Source organism: Motacilla alba, chromosome 1A (genome assembly GCF_015832195.1).
Source record: "Motacilla alba alba isolate MOTALB_02 chromosome 1A, Motacilla_alba_V1.0_pri, whole genome shotgun sequence".
In the NCBI taxonomy this organism is placed as follows: domain Eukaryota; kingdom Metazoa; phylum Chordata; class Aves; order Passeriformes; family Motacillidae; genus Motacilla; species Motacilla alba.
The window spans coordinates 42,830,174-42,853,877 of NC_052031.1; the positions used below are offsets into that span (position 1 = coordinate 42,830,174).

General features: G+C 43.1%; 1 long non-coding RNA gene across 1 annotated transcript in view; it reads left to right on the top strand.

Moving 5' to 3' along the window:
- Positions 1-4,033, top strand: part of LOC119708343 — a 31,111-nt gene extending 27,078 nt beyond the window's left edge. The window contains exons 3-4 of the long non-coding RNA XR_005259057.1: positions 2,630-2,724; positions 3,827-4,033. This is a non-coding gene — a long non-coding RNA (uncharacterized LOC119708343). The remainder of the gene's footprint in view (positions 1-2,629; positions 2,725-3,826) is intronic.
- The last annotated feature ends 19,671 nt before the right edge of the window (positions 4,034-23,704 follow it).

Here is a 23,704-nt window from a genome sequence, read left to right on the forward strand (position 1 = left end):
GGCTGCAATGATGTTTGATGATGGGCGGAGTCAGTTTTGGATAGAAGAGCTATGTCACACAACCTTGCATGGAAAGTGTATACTGTCCATGGGCTTTGAACCAGACAGCTGGACACAGGACTGATTTTGCTTTCAGTTCCAAACCTAAAATAATTTTAGAAGTTACACCAGTGACTACAACTAATTTTTCTCAAGTGTGAAGAAGTCACTGACATGATGAAGGAAAAAAACCCAACAGGATGACTCAATGCTAATATGAAAAAATACAGAAATTTATCTAAAAACTCAAGATTATTTTATCTGTTTCTCTTCTGGGACCTGTACCTGTGTATGGAGTAGGGTGTGATGGGGAGTGGTGGGCAGGGCAAGGATGTCAACATGTGAATGATTCTCCTGGGAGGCATCTGTGGAAAGTCAGCAATTTCCCATATGGAAAGTGCTTGAAAATTAGAGCATGGGAAGGTGACTGGTGGCATAAATTGTGCAGAAGTATATTCTTAAATATGCCTGTCCTGGTATTTGTGAGGGCAGACTGGCCTCAAGATCAGTTTGATTCACAGGAACTGGAAGTCTTGTTTTTTGCTTTTATAGAAAAGGCTATATTCTGGAGGTCCAGGGATATTTCTGGCATGTTTATGGAGAAAAAGATTATCCCTAGGACCCCTGCAGAACTGTGACAGGTGAGTCATAAACCACGAGTCTCCAAGATGCAACTGAAGGCACTGTTCTGTTAAGCTGACAAAAAGTGAGTGCTATGTGAGATGAAGAGACTGACACAAGTTCATACTACCATTCCATTGAAATTATTTAAGTGACTCCTCTTCATTCTTGAAGGTCTTAATGGTTTCTCTCCATGTTATCCATCATATTAAATTCATCGGATGCAATATCCTTCCATTGCTGTCTGTTTCTCTTCTGGGACCTGTACCTGTGCATGGAGTGGGGTGTCAATCAGTCATAAATTTTAAAGCAAGCATTTTCAGTTTTCCCTGATCTGATCCTCATCCTTGGGAAAAGCTTCCAGTAATCATATATAAATGAACACCATTCCCCTTTCCCTTCCTCCTAAAAGCCTATTACCTCTGCTTGGCTTGCTGTGTGCTGAGGCCACTATATATCACATTAACAGGTAAAGTCTTAAAGTCTTCTTATTTCTCTTCTACAGATCTGTTTATATGTTTTCCTTGATTAGAAATGCCTTTTTTTTTTTGTGTATGCTGTGCCTAATGTTGTGGACACCTGGTCTTTCATACAACATAGAAACACAAATAATTATAAAGAAATGTGTGAGTGTGCATATGTGAGAGAAGTGGAGCACATTCCCACACACTTCTTGAGTGTAGAGAAGTAAAATCTAAAACCAGTGCAAAATATGGTATTTAAAATACACTTTGGTTTTGGTTTTATCTGTCAGATAAAGAAACTGTCTGGTGTTCAAACATGTTCCATTTGCCCAGGGTCCATCAATGTTTTGCCAACCACAGAATGGAGGATGAAAGATTTTATTTTTTCTCCTTTTTAGCTTTCCAACAATAGAAGATTAACTCAGTTTTTTCCCAAGAAGGTAGCTCATTAAGCTTCCTGACAGTAAAAAATCACTCTGTTAAACGTTGCTCAGCAGCATGCCAGAGCTTCAAAGAGATAGGACTTTCCTTCTTGAAGTGCCCTTAGTCTTAAAGTATGCACTCATAATTAACAAAAAAAAAAAAAAAAAAAAAAAAAAAGAGGACTTTAACACAATGAACTTCTGTGACTTAAGAGTTATCTGGAGCTAAAAATGTAAATCAATTCTATCTATTAGACTTTGCCATCAGTTAAAACAGTACACTCACCGTTGAGAATATAAGTTTGAAGCTTCTTTATTTATCAGGCAAACTACTACATATACCTGCTATGATGATCTTAGAAAGCAATACTCTTACACTAGACTCTCTTCCATATATCAAGCTGAAAGAAGGAAAAATAAACCAAACCAACCAGATAAACTAACAAACAATTATTCCTCAAAAATCCCAAAATCACATCATGAACACAAAACATAAACTCCAGGATGACTAATGAATACATACACAGAAACTCATCTGTTAACAATATCAGCTTACAAAATCAACTGGTTTAATGAATGTGAAAACATGTAGGAGGAATCACACATTGGCAGAGCTATTTAAATTTTTAAAAAGCTTCTGCTTCAAGCAGAGAAGTTTTTGATCTATGATAAAAAAAAATTATATTGGCCATAATATGACTTATTTATATGACTTATTTTGTTAGTAGACCTCAGTGCTGCTGACACATTAATCATCTCTCTTGTACCTATTAGACATGGAACAAAAAAAACAGATCCAAGACTCGGCCCAAACATTGAGAAATTTAGTTTGAGATAAAGACTGCAATTTCACCATTTCTAATTATTTGGTTTGCAGGTTTTGGCTTTAGTTTTTATTAACTGAACCAAGAAGTTCTGATTTCACCAAAGTCTCTGTCAAAGTCTAAGCATGTCCTTGAGTAGTGATGAAAGACAACTAAGCTAGTTCATTCTGCCATCCCTTTCAGCCTTTTGCTTAATCTCATGGATTCTCATTTAATTTTTTTCTTCATTTATTTTGTTTTCATCTCCTTTTTACCACAGGAGAAGATTTATGGATGTCTTACAGAGCTATATTTACTTTTTTGGTATAACCTTTGTACTGACATACTGAAGCTTCCCTGAAGCACTGAATTCAGGTATGAATCATTATGAATGATATAAGGAGCCACTGCAACAAAGCCTTCCCTTTCTCTTTTTTCCCACCAACTCACCAGTACAAATGGCACCTAAAAAATCCTAACAAATAATTTCTTTTTTGTTGTTGTTGTTGTTTACTCTTTGCCAAATGTCAAGTCATGACCATGTATCACACCTGCTGTAGTAACAACAACCTGAATCTGTAGGGCAGAAACTTCAGAAAATAAGTCAAATATGTGTAATAAAGATTATACTGCCTTTTTTTTTTTTTTTTTTGTCTGGCAAATACATTTACAAGGTCTTTTTTTCTTATAACCCTTCTATGTACTTTTGTTCAATGAGACTATCTCAGTCCACAATAGCTTCAGCTTCGCCCAGGATAATTACTGTGAAACCATTAATGCAAGTACAGTCCCCTTTTAAAAATGCCCATGGTAGAGGTGCCTTGAGCAGCACATAATGTTCTATGTGCTTTAAGGTAAAGTCATCAAGCAAGCAATGAGTTCCACTATGTCTTGGCTTATGGAGCCAGTTGTAAAGAAAAGAGAGGGAGCTGGTGCTGGTGTCTCCCTGGACGGAGATCCCGCTGGTTTCCCTGCCAGTGCCTTGATCCCGACAGTTACAGCACACCACAGGTGCACAAAAACACAGCCAGTGTCTGGAGCCATTTCAGCTTTTAGCATTACTGCATCAATCACAGGACCCTTGGAAATATGAAGATGTCATTAAAATACATCAACTTATATCCAACTCCAACAAAGAATGTGAAATCTTCTTTATATCAATGGCACATAATGAATTGAACATGCCTAGTACAGGCAGATGGAAAATTAATGAATAATGTGTACATATTTTTAGGGTGGTCTTGAAGTCTCTCCAACATAAGAAGGAACTTCCCAGGAATGAACTGGAACTTATTTTTTTTCTCCTTTGTGGATAGCATAGCCAGGCAATAGAGTAATGCACAAATTTCCATCAAATTTAAACTATTCTTACTTCAGCTTTCTTTGTTCATTTCTCTTCTAAATTTGCGGGCAATATTTCAGTGATTATGAGTTTGGGTTTTATTTCTATTTATTTTATTTTTACTTCGTTCTACAGACTGACTTTAAAGAATTGCTGCACTGCACGTCTAAGACTCCTGCATGAAACAAGTGCCTGTGAAATCCTTAGGCATGAAAATCAAGGTCAGAATCACTGATCCAGTAGAAAATTTTGTTTTGAATAGGTTTTTTTTCTTCTACTGCTTTCCAGTAATAAAACACTTTACAGAATACAAGTAAAACACAGTCAGTATAGAAACTAAGTACTCTGTATAACAATTTAAACACAGAAAATTTTGATCTATGTGCAAGTTTAAAATACCTGAAAAAATAAATTCTTTTGGATGTCATAAACATTATGTTTGCCACATCCCAAAAGATGATTCCCATCTTTACCTGAGTGATTTAACTTTAATACACTCTAAGAATCAGAAATGGAATTAAAAAATATATTGTCTGGATTCAAGTCCTCTTATATTTCATAGAATAGCATTCTATATTTACTTTTCAACTGAAGGATCATGTTTTCTCCTCCAATTGAAAGAATATTAAACTTTGCTTATGCCACACAATTTGTTTCAGTTTCTGTACACAAGGCACGGTCTCCTTCACATTATTCCAGACCAAATGCAGCAGTTACTCCATGGCAAAACTGCACAAATCAAAGAAACTACAAGAAACTGATTGCTCTGTGGGGAGCCCAGAACAGGGGAAAGGAAAACAGGGCCTCAAGTAAATGTTGTTTGCTGAAGTGAATCATCTAAAAGAAGGCTATGTCATGCATGGGCATGGGGATGGCCAGTAAAACAGGTGATATTTGAGACTAACAGAGAAATCTTTACTTTTTTTTTTTTACTTTTTTGGAGTTTATTAATTAAACTTGATCATAAGTTCATTATGATCATTCATAATTAATTTAGATAACTCAAAATTTTTGGCTACAAAATAACATGGTTATGCTGAAATGATTAATGAGTCTAAATTACAAATAGAATGTTCTTCCATCTGTAAGAAAATTAAGGTATCTGTGCATTTTGTGGTTTAGAGGTGAGAAAAAATTTTGAGGAAGATGTTCTTTCCAGCCAAAAAAGGTTGAAAATATTTTAATTGTGACTGTATGAAGTTAATAACCATAGGACCTGCTTACAAATACTTCTATGTGGCTGAAATATTTCTGCTTGATTTTAAGGTGTGGCATCAACATCTATTTGACTATCCAGAGATACTCCATCAGATAGGACATAAAACCAGTGGAGTTAAAGAAAATTTACACTGGGGCAGCTGAAAAATACAACGTCGTCCTTGATGCTGTGATTTGGCATGAAATGATGAAACAAACACCCTGTAACTTCATACTTGGATGGTGTAATTAAAGCTGGCACTACCATCTAGTGGGCAGAGAAAGAATTGAAGAGTACAAATACAAATAGCCAGAATCCTCAGAACCCAAGCATTATATTGAGATTTAGGAAACATAATGACAGTAGATGGCACTTTTAAGGTTGTAAGTTCTATAGCTATTTTCACATTACTGTGAAAAAAATATGTAATGGAATGCATGCAGGAAAAACTTCAAGGAATCTGGTACAAATTTTTCATTACCAGTGATGTATTTCAGCTAAAGATGACTGCTCTAGAGCTTCTTTCTCATAATTGTGTTATAGTCCTTTAACTCTGTTGGTTTTGGGCTCTCCCATAAATCTGTACATATTCATTTAACTTTAAATTAGATCCTTCTTCTCTTTCTTTTCCAAAATAAGCATCATAGTTCTTTTTGACTCACTGTTATTTAATGTAGCTCAAGAAGAAGCACAACAGATTTCAATTTTCCTTCCAAATTTATACATGACTTTTTTTCTCTTTTATCATCTCCTGGTTTAGCTACTTTAGATTGCCTCACTTTCAAGAGTTTTCCAGCTCTTGGTTAGGTATCATATATTAGTCTTAAAAACTACTGAATACTTACAGTATGAACTGCTCAGTGCACTTGGTATTGCAAAATCAGAGGGTAAAATTCTATTTACAATTCTTTATCTCAACCTTTATGTGATTTTGAGTAACAAATTTATGGAGTATTCTTTTCTTGCCTGAAAACTGATGAATCCTTTTGTCTCTTCTGAGACACCAGAATTAAATTTTGATAAAAAATCTTCACAAGATAGTGTAAATTTTCAGCGACTTCTGATTTTTTTCCTTTGTGTCATGGTTCAAGCCCAAGCAAAAACCAAGCCCCAGCAGCCATTCACTCATTCCCCACCAGCAGGATTGAGGAGACAACTGGAAGAGTAAGAGTTAGAAAATCCAGGAGTTGAGATAAAGACATTTGAATAGGGAAAAGCAAAAGTCATGCACAAGCAAACCAAGGAATTAATCCACTGTTTCCCATGGGCACGCAAATGTTTACCACCTCCAGAAGAGCAGGGCTCCATCACACATTGTGGGGACTTGGAAAGACAAAGGCCATCACTCCAAATGTCTCCCTGTCCCTTCCTCCTTCTTGTTTCCAGCTCTATATCCTGAGCATGATGCCATGTGCTATAGAATATCCCTCTGGTCAGCTGGGGTAACCTGTCCTGGCTGTGTCTCCTCCCAACCCACCAGGCACTCACAAGGTCCTTGCCAGCAAGACAATATGAATAGCAGAAAAGGCCTTGGCTCTGAGTAAACACTGCTCAGAAATAACAAAAACCTCTCTATGCTGTCAACACTGTGTTCAGCACAAATCCAAAACACAGCCTCATACTAGCCAATGTGAAAAAAATTAACTTTACTCCAGCCAAGACCAGGACACCTTGTAAAAGACACATTTACATAGAAATCACTACATAAAAATAACATTCTTCAACAACTAGGGCTAGTAACTGATAACTAGTTCTTCACTTGGGATGGTGTCACACAAGCAAGGATAAGCGCAGTATTACATGAATGTTTCTGTTTCTGAGGCTAGTATTCTTCTCTGATCTTTAACTTCTATCTTGCTGAGAGAAAAATTGCAGTTGCTTCTAGTTATCTCATTGCACAGGATGATTTACAAGTGAAGAGTATGAGCAAAAGTCACCCAGAGAGCCCTTCTCCATTTGTTGTTGGCCTGAGGAACCTGAGACGACTAGGTGTTCCTGGGTATTTACAACCAGCTGGGAGTGTCTGAGGATGTCTAAGAGAGGCAAAGTTTCAACAGGTTTATCTAAACTTCTCGGGGCAAATTCTTAGCTCATGTTCATTGTCATCTGCTCATCTCAGACAGAGCTAGGTCAATTTACAAGGTCTATATATCCTCCTTTCTGCTCCCTCATACAACTGATGCAGTGAGTTATCACTAATGAGAATATAGCTTATATTCCTGGCACTTAGGGGACTTTTCTTCACAGTTGTGAAACAGGAGTCAGCTATGAGCAAAAGTACAGAGAAGTGATACGAGTAAAAATTATTTGGAAGGGTGCTACTGCAGATGTTACTGAAACAACTGTAAACATCTGTACAGCTGCTATCAGACAGTATTTGAATCTGGTGGCACTGGCAAGAAGGTGGCAGATAGTGTTTGTCCTAGAAACATCTCACAAACTACTCACTCCTTTTCCTGAAACTCAGTTTTAACTATCAAACTCTACAGAAATTTAATAAAATACAAAAGCAACCAGTGGTGACTTTCTTGTGTTGAAGCACAAAATTTGAGGTAGGGTAGGTTCTACAGGCTTCAACTTTTGGAGAGGCTAGAAGTCAATCAATAAATACTAGTTTTAGTCTCAGAGATTTCTCCATGTAAAAGGTAATACAATCCTTTAGAGACAGACCATTTCACGTGTCATTTATTAATTATCCTACAATATCCCAATATTCTGGTCATAACCCGACATTTACCACCTTGTAGTGTATTCAGGACTTTAAAACTTTATGGTTCTTTGTGGTTTGTTGTTCTGTTTGCTTCAGGGGAGAGCAAGGGTGACATCCAGTGGTGTATTCAGCATTCTGTGCAGATGGACTAAGCCTTCAGTGACGTGAGATCTCTTTGAGGCCTTAAAGACAAAAAATGTTACCTATTATAGCCTGGATCAACATGATACTGCATGGTTTTCCACACAGGTCCCAGACTAAACCTTTTATAAATAATTTCCATTTTTCCATACATCTTATTAGGGAATTAGGAAGCAAAGAGCTTCTACTCTACTACTTCTTAGTAAACAATAGGACACCAAAGGATATTCTGTAAACTATCTTTTGCTCAGAATATATTTAATTATGAAATAATAATAAAAAATTCCTCTCCAAATTCAGCAGCTTCCATGGGGTGGATAGTCAAGCCAGAAACATCACTAATCAATGTTATCTGTGGATATGCCATGAATATTTTCATGTCTTCCCCTCCCCAGATTTACAACAGGGAAACAGTCAGAACAGCTCACTATTTCTTTGGTTTCTTCGCTTTTCTGCTGGTTTCAAGGATATTATGTAGAGCATGAAGAAGGCAGTATCATTTCAGCTTAAATCACTGAATTAAATCTTCCAAGCCGTATATTACAGAAGGCTACTGGGTCAGTCACTCCACATTCACAGAGCTGCTAGAACTCGGGCCACTTTACTGACCAGAGCTAGGCAGTCAACATATTTCTATACATTCTTGTTACCCTCCTATTAAGATTAAAAAAAAAAAAAAGTGACTTTTAATTATCAAACTGGTTTTGAAGAATTGAAGAATTTACTGTGATGTAACATTAGAGAGAGTTTTAAAAAAAGAAGTGCATAGCTTTGGAAATAAATTGGAGAAAATGGGAGAAAAAAAGAAATAAATTTATCTGCTCATTCTAACATTTCTGTTTATGACCCCAGTTCAGTTATGTCAGAATAACATTTTCTATGACAAATGGACTGACACCATCTATCTTTAATGTACTCAGAGGTTAATGAATTCATAAAGATTTGACAGGAGGTATATTCATTCACTAATCATCTGTATTGCATTCACTTTATCAAAATGTCTTTTCTGGTCATATGACATCGTGATACAACTTCTGATGTCAGGGTTAACAAAACAAATTTTAGTAGTGTCTGTAAAACCAAACCTCTAATTAAAAAAGTGATTATGCATGCATCTTCAGGTACCATCTCTGCATTATAGAAAAGTATTATGATTCAGAACAACAAAACTACCTCTGTGTCAAAAAAAAGCCCTGATTTGGGCAGGTAGGATCCCAATAAAGTGAGGAGAATCCAGAGAATGAAGTAACATTTTTATTAAATCAGCTGATGCTGTTAGAAGTAGATGAACTCATGAACTCATGACTTTAGACTAAACTCAGTGTAAAGACTGAGGCATCCTATAAACAGCACCAGAAAATGCCATGGGCTGAGTGGGGATGTGACTGCACTATACATGTTCAGTTGTATTGTTTGAGTTTCTTCTCTGAGAGAAGGTGTTACCTGCAGCTGACAGGATGTGCTGGCCTCAAGATGATGAGTTTGAGTACTGACCTTGATCTACGTATGTCACACAAAGCCAAGGTGGAGGCAGGAGTGTGCCTCCTCTTTTGCACAGTGAATCTCTGGTTAGTCCAGCAGGAGGGACACCTGAGCTATGCTCCTTTTTGGTGTCTGTGGACACTTGAAAGTCCATCTCAAAGGCCCCAAGTGGCTACTCCAGCAAAAATGATACTCTGAGTTACAAGAGAGAAACAAGGCTCCTGCCTCTGCTCTCACAAGTGTCTGAGTATTTCACATTTAGTGTTCAATAGACCTTGTGCAGGAGTCAAGCCACCCCCATCCCTTTCCCCAGGCCACAGAGGCATGCTTTCTCTGCCCTAATAATTACTTAATTACTGCCGCATGAAAAAGTTTCAACAGATGGTCTGGAGCTGGAAAAATTCTATTCCTGCAGGCCAAGGATTCAACAAAATTTGGACCCACACTCCAGTGAGCCCTCTAGCAGCTGAGCCTATGGAGCTGGCAGTAAGCCCTGACAAATTATATACTTTGTGGGCGTTTCCTCTCAGTGCCCAAGAAGACCCTAGATAAAGGAGCACAGGGACATGGGCAGCAGAGAAGAAAGCACTTTAAGGATATAAGTTTTAGAAACATATGACTGAGGCAGATAAGAGGTCCCTTTCTCGATCTACCTGGAAACAGTTAAGGAGTGGGCATATTTGTACCTTAAATCCAATTGCCAACATTTAGGATAACTCTTTTTTCTACCAATAAATAGGTAACGTTCACATCACATCTAATCCTATCATTACAGTTTTTTCTCCCACATTCCCCTAGCCTTCCCCACAGTTTTGCCCTTAATCACTCACAGTCTTGCTGCTCCTCCTCTGAGTCCTGGGTCTACAGCAATACTCTGCACTGGGGAATGATGCTGTTCTCTGATCTATTTTTTTTCTTTTCCTTTTTTTCTTTCTTTTTTTTTTTTTTAACATTACTATCTAAACAAAGAAGGATGCCAATTAAAAGATTCTAAACCGAGATGCCATTGTGATCAGCTGCTTCAAGCAGCTGTATAAATCATGCCAAGGAACGTCACCCAGCCCTTTCCACAGAGAAATGCATGGGCCAGAGATGGGCATATCACAGAGCACAGATCAATCTTCAGCAGCAACATGGGAATTCCTCAGGAGGGTGGAGGGTCTGACAGGACAAACAAGGCTGTGGGAGGGCAGCCCAAGCTGCCAGAATAATACTGTGTGGCAGATCAAAGAGCAACATTTATTTTAGGACTGGCAGATATCTGAAGGAAACATCACAGATTTCAAAAAAAAAAAAATTGTCTTAGATTATAGTAACCATATCAAGAAAGATCAAGGGCCTATTGTACATTTTAAGTACATTTTAATTGGGCTGTGATCGGAGGAAAGACAAGAGAAAAGGGCTCGATACAAATTCCTGCTGGAAACACCTGTCAGCATATTTTGTCTCTGTTGGTGTCATCAAAGTTAAACAAGATATAAGTGAATGCAACTCAATATCATCACGAAAGCAGTGCATAACTGCTACCCACTGAATTTATGTAATATATCCAAGGATAAAGCAGCTTATTTTTAGTTGACCATGTGTTGCAAACAAATCTAGAAACTGAGACTGAAATATGATAATACAGCATTACCCTGAAAAGAAAAACGCAGCAACAAAATATAAGCAAACACATAGTAAGTAATGAGAAAAAAAAATCAGATTGACTACTCACAGCAAAAAACCTTGATGGATTCAAAGCAAGGAAGAGTTAAGAAGAAAATAATTTATTAAAACTAGCTTTATATGCTGTGCTTGTATTTTTACAGATCATTAAAGAAGCACTTAGAGTGACTTCATGCTATACCACCTTGAGAGGTTCACATCAAGTAGTATTGCTTTATGTTTTTTCTTTTTTTCTCCAAACCATTTTATTTCTGACTCCTTACATATGCTTTCACCATCCAGCCAGGGATAAAGGTGAGGGATACTGCAAAACTTGTCCAAAGCTCTGCACTTGGGCTGACTGAGCTCAATTGCATTTTGGGTCAACTTAGAAAGATGTAGTGTTTGATTTTTCCCACTGATTTGTTGAAAACAAAATTTTTCAGTCCACAACATGAAAATGTAGTGCTAAAATGTCCCACCTGCCTCTGTAGCAGGTGTGTACCTGGATTCTCCAGCATACTCTGCTACAGCCCTTCCCAGAGCTAAAATACGTGGGTGGGATATTTGGCTCCATCAAAGAGACTTCTGCAAATGCCACTTCCACAAGAGGTGAGAAGATTCACAACCAGCAGAGGGCAAGCACTTTGCTGCAGTGGGAAGGAAGAGCAGCCCCAGGTTATTTTTTCTGATCTGTGCTGCTTCACAAGCTTTTGGTAGATGTTGCTCTGTGTTTCACTGCATAACATAATTTAAAGCACAATGTTTGCGGCAGGTCTCTGGGCTGAAGCAAAGACAGCTACCAAAGCCTGCTTTGTCCTGTGAGGTCTGGCCAGAAGGTGGGGACCAGAAGCAAGGCTGTGCCACCTCCTCCCTGGTCCTCATCACCCCATCCATCTCTGGGCTCCTGCAGAGGCCCATTGGTGAAAAGGCCATTGGACACAGTAAGGAGGGACTGCATAGAAAACCACATCACACTGAAAGGCTCATCTTCAAAAAAAAAACCTTTTTCCACAGGAGGCAATTAAAAGAAAGAAAGCTTTCAGGGTGTATTATCAGTTCAAACATTTGAGTTAATAAGAATCTCAGTTTTAGTTGTTGTTTCTATGCAAAGATCATTTTCCAAATAACCTTAATTTAATGAAAGATAAACCATGCTTGTACAACTAAATAAAACAGAACAGACACTTTGGACTCAATAAATGCTCTGACAATAACAACAAAATAAAAAAGTTGAGAAAGGAACTTAAGAATCATTGAAACTTTTTCAAAGAAAGAAAACAAATCTGAGAGGGTCAGCCTGAAATATTTAAAATCTAAAGTAATCAACTGAAGCGTGCTTTTTCACACTATAGATTTCACATCTTTTTACATCCTGCTCAGAGCTACCTGCATAAGTAATGAGTGCATTAATTAGCTAGAGATAAATAATCACTGCTATATATATATTAATTTTATGTAAATTGTCTGTAGCATATAGCTTGACTCATGTCTTTGATCTGCTGATAATCTTCAAGTGTGGATTCCAGCAGGCCAAATATTTTTTTATCTCTGCTGGGAGTACTTTTGGCAACTTTTCCATCAGTAGGAAATGAGCTGGAAAACTCTGGTGAAACATCAAAGCAACAGCTTAAGGTGATCTTTCATTTCATGAATTTCAGACTGTCTCTGCTGTTTAACAACATACTGAGTTCTTGCTCCCTAACACACTTTTCAAAACTGCAAATAAGATAACTTTATAAAAATCATACATGAGAATCATGTGAGAGATCCTGTTACTTTGGAATACAGGGCATTTTTTAAATAATAGAGTTAATATGAGATATTAAAGCCTAAAGTGCTGTATTTTATTAGTGCATTCATTTGTACAAACAAATGGACTTTAAATTCTTTTATGCCTGAGTCATATTTGCTAGGCTGGGAGGTGCATTGTTCATTTATTTGACTGATTTCTGCTTTTCCACCCAATTTTGTTATAAATATCTATTCTTCTCCATCCCCCATTCTATGATACAGAATTTATGAGCTCTAGTACTGCCCTCAGGTACGTATCACATGTATTCAATAAATTAGGGACAAAGTGAAGCCTGCTGTAACTCATACTAGGAAGAGGGGCAATCTAGCTAAAAATCCAAAGGGCAAAGAAGCAATCTTTTCCAGGGGCTAAATTCTAAGGAAAGAAAAGACACAAGTGGATATAATTAGAGGGAGAATGAAAAGAAGTCTCAGTAGTCATCTCTTCAAAAATATCATAATAGGTCATCTGGACTCAGAGATAAATGATGTGCAGAGAGCATTTAACTCTGACTGCTCTTGAAGCAACTGATCCAGTTATTAATTGTCCAGTCATTAACTAGGGCTGTGCAAATGGCTTAACAAGTCAAGCAAGGTCAGGATAAATTTGACTTCTTGAACATTATTTGCAATTAAATTTCTCTTATTTTTAGTGTAATCATTATTCTTAAAACAGTCTATGTCCTTCTCAGAAGGCACTTCACAGAAAAAATGCTATGGAAAGTCACTGAAAAGAAGAAGAAGGAAAAAAACCCAAACCCACAACATTTATATAATTACTGCTCCAATTCTGGGCTAAATACCTACAAAGAAACATGATAGGCTTGGAACCACTTGGTCACCATAATGTATACTTCCATGGTAAGAGAAAGTAGAAACAAAAAAGCTATAAAAGCAGCCAGTTACACAAAGAAATTGTATCAATATGAACTGTTTCAATGTTTGTTCACTTGGTGATGGTTATCTTGAAGAAAAAACAAGGAGACGATGACGCTCTGAGAGGCATTTATTTTTCCAAAGCGCTGGAAGAACATGGGATCTATTGACCTGGAACAGCAGCAAGAACAAAAAAACACGGCCAATGACAGTGCCTCTGGCAGCAGTTAAAAGCTGATGTTTCAGGGAAGGGGGAGACCAGGAGACAGCACACACAAATAAGCTTGCCAGAGCCACAGCACAAACCAGTTAAGGGCACACATTTGGGTTTCATCTCAGATGCTGCCTTGCTTTACAGCTGCTTCTGCCGTATAATACAGCACGGTGTCTCTAACCTTCATTTAACTGTGTGCCCTACTTCTGCCTAGAGCCATCTACAGACAGAGGAAGGATTTGCCCAGAGATGAGTTTACCTTGTTCTCAGTTCATAAATGGCTGCATCAAAGCAATAAAGAGCGGGGAGATGAGCAAGGCAGGTTAACTATGCTCTGATTAAAAGAATCATTGGCAAGGAAGAAAGAAAGGGCAGAGACAAATCAGGCACAAAGGCAGAATCTGCTTCTGCACCCACCAAGTGAAGAATAGAGCGGGTATGTCACAGACACTACATCTGTAGGTATTTGTGGGAACCCAGGACACCCCTCTGGGTGCCCTGGATGGCCAGAGCCGCTGGCAGGGGGCTCTGAGACACTGGCATGCTGGCAGGGGGCTCTGAGACCCTGGCGTGCAGCCAAAGACACGTGGGGTTTGGATCTTAGCCCATGGAGCAAATTACCAACTCTGTATGAAGAATTACAAGCCACACACACAAGTTTAGGTATTGTAGTAGAAGTAATCACGAAGCGAAAGGAAGGATTTTTGAGTGCTGTACAGGGGGGTTTTAAGCCTTGTACGCAGGGGTCCAAGTTTTGTACATGGGGGAAAGGAGATCTAAGATGGAGGAATTTGGGGTGTGCCCTGTCCTCTTTCTTTCTCCTTCCTAGCCTCCATGTCTTTGGTGATGTTGGCACTCACAGATTGGTTTAGAGTAGAAAGTCACCATTCAATATAGATAGTAGGCATTGGGGAAAAAGTGTAAACATGTAACACGTAATATATGATATAAAAGATGGCACCAGCCCCCTGGGAGGGCAGTGTGCCTTTGTCTGATCTACTGAACAGGCCACAGCAGTTCAGGAGAAGAATCTTTTAGATAACCAACAATAAACAACCTTGAGACCGGACAACAGAGGACTACTGAGTCTTTCTTTGAAGGCACGGGTTGGAGGAGAGACTTTTCCATCTTTCGGGGTCACCCCAATCTGGGGGTGAGATCCCACAACTGGCACCCAACGTGCGGCACGAGACCCCGGCACCTGGCATCCCTTAGGTCAGCCGGCTGAAGCAAAGAGACAAAACCATCAGACGACCTCCAACCCCAGTCTGGGAAGAAGGCACACTCCCTGAAGCTCCACAGAGAGGGAGCAGAGAGCCTGAGACAAAATATCCTGACCTCCACCAAGACAAATTGTCTCGAGAGCAGCCTGGAGAGGAGGAATACCAGAAACGCGTGACTGGGATTCCCCACCTGAAAACTGCTGGACAGGGACCAGGACCATCTCCAGACCAACCTCGTGCTGATTCAGCTTTTGGTGAGAACAATCAAAATTAAGAACATGGGGGAAGCTTATTCCCAGGAACAACTCAGGGAGATTAATGGACACCTTTATCATTTAGCAACAGGAAAAGAAATAAAGGCCTTGGAATTTTTGGCTCCAGAGAGAGTAATGCTGGAGGCAATTTCGTGGAGTGCCGCGGGGGCTACCTGTCATCAGCAGGCAGCAGAAATTACTCCCACCAGTCAGGGGAGAGGGATGCCTTCTTGCCATCCGCAAGAGAGGGAATCGTCTAGCCATCCGCAGACAGGGTTTACTCTTATAAAATTAGGAGGAACAGAAATAACTCTCAACAAAAAGGTGGGGGGGGAATCGTTATCACCTTCAGTACCTACAGGGTCCCCAGGCACACCTCTTCCAGTCGCAGGGAAGCGCGGCTTGGAGGACTGGGATTTCGCCTTCTTTGTGGTTTGTTCCGCAGAATCACAGAGACCAATGCAAAGGGTCGCCACAGAGGTGACGGCAGGATGGGGGGCAGAGAAAATCACAGGACCGGAGAAGGAGCTGCTTTTCAGCGGCTGGCACAGAACCCATGCTGAAGTGGCGCCGGTCAGCCAGCAGCCCGGGGGGCCCGCACAGGCGGCCGTGGGGGTTGCAGAGGCTGGCGGGGAGGCCACAGAGGCAGCAGGGGCAGGTGCGGCAGCGGTGGCAGCTGCAGCAGCAGCTGCAGCGGCGGCACGCGCATGCGTGGTGCCGGTGGCAGCGGCAGCAGCGGCGGTGGGAAGCACAGATGTGGCGGTTGCATGTTCCGAGGGTCCCGTGACGCGCGCCATGGCGAGAGCCCGCGCAGCCGCAGGCACAGGGGGACCGCTCCCACACTGCAACAGCGGTGCTGGCAAGGCAGCCAGCTGAGGCAGAACAGAGAACCACGGCAGATGCTCGTCCAGGAACAGCAGCGCCAGTACGCACGCGCGTGTCAGAGAAGCGAAACCCTGAAACCAGGTCGGGGAAGGGCACCTCTCATGTTGCAGACGCAAAATAGGAACAGACGGGGCGGGAATCGCACGGTCGGGTTGTGGACGTTGGCACGGAGCCAGGGGAGTGACAGAAAAAATTCTCCGCTCAGAACAGGAACAGGTGCAAATGCTACTCGTCATGCCTAAAGAACCATTACAGATAGTTCTATTGAATTGGCAGCAGACTTAAAGAAGTGAAGGACTCTAGATACCACTGGATGGAGAAATGGGCCTGGAACATGACCTGAAGTCTATGGCTGGGTATGGTCAATAACTTACACTCGCTGACTCAGGTGAGAACTGACACTAAGGGCAGGTTAGTGAGCACTTGGATGTGAGCGGTGGTTGGAAATGGATGAGAGTAGTCCTCATCTTTACATCAGGTCACCACCATGACTGTACTGTAGATGCTTCTGAACTCACTCCCAGTCCTGAAGGCAGCACACACTGTCCCACTCTCACAAACTTGGAGAATAAGAAGCTGACCATCAGCTATGTAGCCAGACCTGTTGGCTTTGTATCAGAGATGGGGATTGAATGTGGATGTCTGGATTTCCTTCAAAGAGCTGCTTCTCAGCAGCAGTTCAGATGCAGCACAGAGGAGAGGAAATTAGCTTCTATTTCTATTACCAAAATGAATGCTTCCAGAATATCAACTTCTTCTTTTAATAAATGCTTATCAGTAATGCTTCCATCATTTAAGACTGCACAAAAGAAGGGATACCCAGAAAAAAAATCCTGAAACTTGTGGTCAGCAGCAAATTCAAATACCAACCTCCTCCTAAGCCTATACTAACAACTTCAAAAGAACCCCACACCATATTCCCTCTCTTCTTCCAATGCTATGATACAGCAATTAATAAGGTCTCATGGTGAGCAGCAGTGGCTCACGACTAGGAACAACTGGGAGGCACTGCCTTGTCAGTTCACCAGAGGTTCCATTACTGTTGTGGTGTGTCATTTTTATTGTATATTATTTAAAGTTGGTATGTTCTGTTCACCCCTGTTCACCCCTGTTATATGGTTCTGCCCTGGTTCTCCCCTCCCCATCAGTTCATGCCAATCCCCTTATCTCCACCCCCATTGTCCTAATTTGCGCTAATTCAGTACTGTAACCCCTCCCCAGTCCCCTATCCATCACTCAGCAGCCCCTCCCCTTCTTCCAGAATCTTCTACTGTCTCCGTCCACTGATTGCATTAGGAGCCGAGGTCCCGCCCCCAGTTTAAATGTATTTGTTACCCCAGCAGTCACTCCTCTGTATCCCCACACCCCCTTGTTTCCCGACTGGAGCTTGGTCCAGCTCCACCCCTGTTCTCCTCCCCCTTTATAAACCAGTGTAACCCCTCCCTCTGGGTCTTCGCCTGGCTGGTTCTCCTGGAGTTCCATAAACCCGGACTTTTGCCCCTGGACGGAGTCCCTCTTTTCTTCACTTTGCCGCCGCTGCCTCTAGATATTCCAGCTAGGCGCCCTCTGGACACTGCAGTGCATCCGGAGAGTGCCCCACAGTGCTGGCTGTGTCGGGGCTAGCCGCCGTCGATCCTGCTCCTCCAGCCGGGAGCAGAAGGACACAGCGCAGGAACTTGGCGCCCAACATGAGGCTCGAGGCCATCCCCGGACCCCGCGTCTGGAATTTAGCAGAGGACCTGAGGAGTTTTGTCTCTCGTCGCCTGTGCTTGGATTCCTCAGCCGTCAAGCTACCCCTCTTCGTTGAGCAGACCCTGTTTTAAGGGTGGCGCTCCAAGAGGGGAGGGAAGGGTAGCTCCTCCAACACCTGAGGAGTTGTTCCCTGGCAAGGACCACTTTCCTGGATTTTTGTCCCCCCCCGCGCCAGACAAGGGTGAGTACCCCCTTTGAGCCGTCTTGGAGAAGGTCCCCCTCCCCCTGACTTTCTGGTTTTGCCCAGGATTAGCTAGGGTCAGGACCAGTTGCCGGAAGCTTTTTAGTTGCGCCTTTTCATTTTTATCTGGGAAGTGGATTTTGTGGGGTTTCAGATATGGGTGTTAAATTGTCTGTTCCCCAGAAAAAGGTTTATTTCCAAGTTGTGGGTATCCTTGGGGGAGGGAATGTTGAAATTGTTAAAAGGGAGTTTAAAAAGTTAGTCATCTGGTTCTTCACCCAATTTCCCGAAATCAATCCAGAAAATGTTCATGAAATACAATTCTGGAATAAAGTTGGGAGTAAATTAGCTCAATTAAGCTCAGCAGGGGGATCTTCAACAGCAAAATTAATTTATTGGAGTTTTCAAATTTTATCGGCTCTAAAATCACAGCGTAAACTGAGGGAGCAACCACCTGCTGCTGCTTCAGGCTCTCGTTTGCCCTGTCCCTCTGCCCCGATCCTCTTTCCACCCCTTCTTTCCATCAAAAAAGAGGGATATTGAGGGGAGCAGCCCGCCCCAACACGGCGCTGGTTTCTTGACATCTCCCGGGCTCTCCTCAAGTCCCTAAATCCCCCCGCTCCAGAACTCCTGGCCAGACTCCTGGAGATCTTTCCCTGTCCCATCTGTACCCCTCCCCAAAGTCCCCGGTTTTGCACTCCAAAGTTAGGTTTGTAACTCCAGACCCCAGTCATTTTCAAAATGGCTCCTATTGAGCTCAAAATGGTGGAAGCCACATGGCTTTTCCCGCCACTTTTCCTTCTTCTTCTCATAATCCCTTTCGGAAGTCCCCCAACCCCTTCACCCCGCCACGTCGTCCTCCCCCGAACCCCTCCCCTTCCTTTGTTGACCCTCCTCCTTTACCCCCGCCCATTCCTCCTCCCCCTTCCCAAGACCCACCTCCTTGCCACACCCCTAAGGTGGAGCCTGTGACATCACTGGCTCCACCCAGTTTCCCATGCATGACTCCTCCCCTCCCAGTGCCAGTTCTCATGCCCCACCTCCTGGTTCCCACGCTCCGGGCTCCGGGGGGAGGGAGGGTCGGGAGACCAGAACACTGGGCCTGCCCCCAATATCACTGCAGCACCAGTTACATACCACCCTGAGGGAGAGGGGAGGCTCCGAGCACAGTGGACCCCATTCCCCAACTCCACAATTAAGGAGTTGTGCAAAGCCCAAAGGGAATTCTCCAGGGAGAGTGAATACTTACAGGGGATCCTGAGGGCCACTTCATTAGAATCAGATGTTACCCCTGCTGATCTGCTGGCGATTTTTTCCTGCCTCCTCAACTCCACTGAGTTTCTTGTGTGGGAGGAGGCATGGAAAAAAGAAATTCAGGAAATTCTCCCACAATTCTGGGAGAGTAACCAAACTGGCACAGACCTTAAGGGTGGAGTGCTTAGCACCGACCACCTGTGTGGACAGGGGAATTGGGCAGATGGGGCAACTCAAGCTAGGCTTGTCCCCAGGGAGTCCTTGAAACAAAGCACAAAAGTGGCAGAGAAAGCCTTCCTCTCTCTGTGGCCAGTCACCCCGGTTCAATCCTCTTCTAGAATATTTCAGTCATCAGATGAACCTTTTATATCATTTGTTGAGCGACTTCGCAGTGCCATTGAGTTGCAGGTCCAAAGCGAAGGTGCCCGAGCTGATCTTTTGCTCAAGATGGCGGCCACCAATGCCAACATCACATGCAAAGCAGCTATCCTCAGCCTTCCTTTGGAACCTCCTCCAACACTGCAACTCATGTTGGAACTGTGTACCCGAAAGGTTCCCATTGTCATCGAAGAAGATACCAGACCACGATCAGCATTGCACAAGGTGTCCATCGTTGACTCCAACACCGAAGTCGATGCCGTGATGACGGACCAATGGCCATGCACTCCAAACATCACACGACCTCTACCAATGCATGGTCAATGCCACCTTTGCGGGGAACTGGACCATTGGATGCCTGACTGCCCTTTGCGGCAGGCATTTTATGATTTCTGCAGGAAGCAAGCATCTTCACAAGGGGACAAACCATTTAAAAAAAACTAGGGCTCAAGCGCAGTCCCTCCCTGCACAAGGACACAAATGTGGCGGGCGTAGTTACATCAAGGGGAGAGGGATTGGGGGGGGAATCCCACTCTAGTTGCCCGATTTTACCGGACAGGACAATACTACCAATGCAGACACTACCACTCCTAACCACTTCCTCTACAGTCTTGCCTTTCAGGTTGCAACTGGTCGAGCCACTCCATCTTAAGGACTCCCAGTGTCGCCTCGTGATGGTGGCTCCAAGCTCCCCAGGTACTTGGGAGTCGAATCAGAAGTAAGTGCGTTGTCGTCAGAAACACAAAATTCACTCCCAAGGAAATTCACATCATCCCGGGATTGCTGCCAGCAGACATGAACAAATTTGCTGTAGGTTTGTTCTGTCTCCGTTCACCAGTGTTTCTACCAAAGGGCCAAGTCATCGCCCAGGCCATACCGGTAACACAATCTGAATTTAACCAGTGTGAAAACTCAGGTAAACATCACAATCAAGGTCACGTTTCACATGCTTGTTGGTTGCAGGTACTGGGGCAGGATAAACCACGACTCACCTGTCATATGAGCAGAGGTAACCAAACAACCACAGTGGACGGACTCCTCGATACAGGAGCAGATGTGACAATCATCCCATTTCAGGAATGGCCGTCACAATGGGAATTGCAAAACGCGGCTGGACACGTACAAGGTATAGGGGGTGTTCAATTAGCTAAGCAATCAAAAAGCATCGTACAAATTAAGGGGCCGGATGGACAATTGGCATCGATCCGTCCATTCGTTTTGGATTACGCAGAACCCCTATGGGGGAGAGATGTTTTGGCCCAGTGGGGAGCCAAAGTTGACCTTCCAAAGGCTCCCCAGGTTTTTCAGACAGCGGTCACTAAAGAGCGCTCTACCCAAAAATTGACTTGGAAAACAAATTTGCCTATCTGGGTAGAACAGTGGCCGCTCAATAAACAAAAGTTAAAGGTGCTCAAGGAGCTCGTTGAAGAGCAGCTGAGAAAGGGTAACACTGTGGAGACCACGAGTCCGTGGAACTCCCCTGTCTTTGTGATTCAAAAAGCAAACAAAGACAAATGGTGGCTCCTTCATGACCTCCGACAAATTAATAACGTAATTGAAGATACGGGCACTCTCCAACCAGGGATGCCGTCCCCAGCGATGCTCCCCCAAAATTGGAATTTAGCCGTTATTGATATTAAGGATTGCTTCTTCCAAATTCCCCTACACCCTGACGATGCCCTGCGTTTCGCCTTCTCAGTGCCCACCATCAACCGAGAAGCCCCAAGGAAGAGATACCATTGGAAAGTTCTTCCCCAAGGGATGAAAAACAGTCCCGTCATCTGCCAACGGTACGTCTCTTCCTTGCTGTCTCCCGTACGAGCGGCAGCAAAAAATACTGTTATCTTACATTATATCGATGACATCTTAGTTTGTGCTCCGGACGACAACACACTTACCCACGTGCTTGACCTGACAATCACTGCGTTGACTACTTGAGGGTTCGAGCTCCAGGAAAATAAAATTCAAAGGATGCCGCCCTGGAAGTATCTCGGCCTCGAAACTGAGAAGCGGACCATTGTTCCGCAAAAATTGGCTATCAAAAATAACATCAAAACCTTAGCGGACGTCCATCAACTGTGTGGGTCCTTAAATTGGGTGAGACCTTGGCTGGGAATTCCAACGGAAGATCTAGCCCCCCTTTTCAAACTTTTGAAAGGGAGAGAGGAGCTTAGTTCTCCTAGGATCCTTACCCAAGAGGCTCAAACTGCACTGAAAAGGGTCCAGGAGACAATTTCCACCAGGCAAGCACACCGATACCATCCTAGCCTGCCCTTTAACTTTATCATATTAGGTAGACTGCCACATCCCCACGGGATGATTTTTCAATGGGACCAAGCTGTGAAAACAAAGGGCCAGGGCTCGAGGGACCCCCTCTTAATCATAGAGTGGGTGTTCCTCAGCCACCACAGGTCCAAAAGAATGACCAAGCCACAGGAGCTGATGGCTGAGCTCATCTGGAAGACTTGCCTCCGGATCAGGGAGTTGGCGGAATGCGATTTTACATGCATTCATCTACCAATTCAATTAGGCATGGGCCAAATTACAAAAGCCATGCTAGAGCAGCTGCTTCAGGAAAACAAAGCCCTGCAATTTGCTCTAGACTCCTACACTGGTCAAATTTCTATTCATCGGCTGGCCCATAAATTGTTCAATCAGGATGGCGAATTACAAATTTCCTTAAAAACAATTCAGAGCAGGAAGCCATTGAAAGCCCTGACAGTGTTTACAGATGCGTCCGGAGCATCCCACAACTCAGTCACGACTTGGAAGGATCCTCAGACTCAGCTGTGGGAGGCGGGCGTTGTTGAGGTGGAAGGATCACCTCAAATAGCTGAGTTGGCCTCAGTCGTCAGAGCCTTTGAGAGGTTTTCTGAGCCCTTTAATTTGGTCACCGATTCTTCTTATGTCACAGGAGTAGTAGCTAGAGCAGAAAATGCTATTTTACAGGAGGTTTCTAACACAGCACTCTTCCAGTTGCTCTCAAAATTGGTTACCTTAGTCTCCCACCGGGAACAACCTTTCTATGTTATGCATGTGAGGTCGCATACCGACCTTCCAGGGTTCACTGCGGAGGCAATCGGTGAGCCGATGCCCTAGCTGCACCTGTTGAAATGGCCCCATTCCCTGACGTCTTCCAACAGGCAAAGATCAGCCATCAACTTTTCCATCAAAACACGCCTGGCTTGGTCCGATAGTTCCATCTAACCAGAGACCAAGTCAAGGCAATTGTGGCCACATGTCCCCAGTGCCAGTCATTCCAACTTCCATCTATTAGCGCTGGTGCCAATCACCACGGGTTGAACAGTTGTGAAGTGTGGCAGATGGATGTTACACACATCCCAAGCTTTGGCAGGCTTCGGTTTGTGCATGTTTCCATGGATACCTTTTCTGATGCCGTTTATGGCTCCACCCACACAGGGGAGAAGGCAGCAGACATCAAGAGACACCTCAGGATGGCCTTCTCTGTTTTGGGTATTCCAAAGGAAATCAAGACTGATAATGGGCCGGGGTACAAGTCCAAGGAATTCAGGACTTTCCTGCAGCAGTGGGGAGTAGGACACAAAACTGGCATCCCCTATTCCCCAACAAGCCAAGCCGTGGTGGAGAGGGCCCACCAGAGCCTGAAAAAAATCCTTCAGCGACAACAGGGGGTGACGAAGGTGGAGTCCCCTCAGATTCAGCTCTCAAGGGCGCTTTTTACACTTAATTTTCTAAATTGTACCTTTGAGAGTCTGAACCCATCCATTACAAGGCATTTCCAGCAACATCAGGACCTGCAGCGGAAGGCAAGGCCACCCGTGCTGATTAAAGACCCAGAAACCTGGAAAGTCGAGGGCCCATTTGACCTGGTAACGTGGGGAAGAGGATACACTTGCGTATCCACCCCCACAGGGTTGAAATGGGTCCCCTCAAAGTGGGTAAAGCCGTTCCTTCCAGGCAAAACACCTGTGACAGTAGTTATGGCACAAGTAGAGGAAGTGGCCTGGAGAAGGAAAAGTGTCTCACCGTCCAGTCCCCCTGG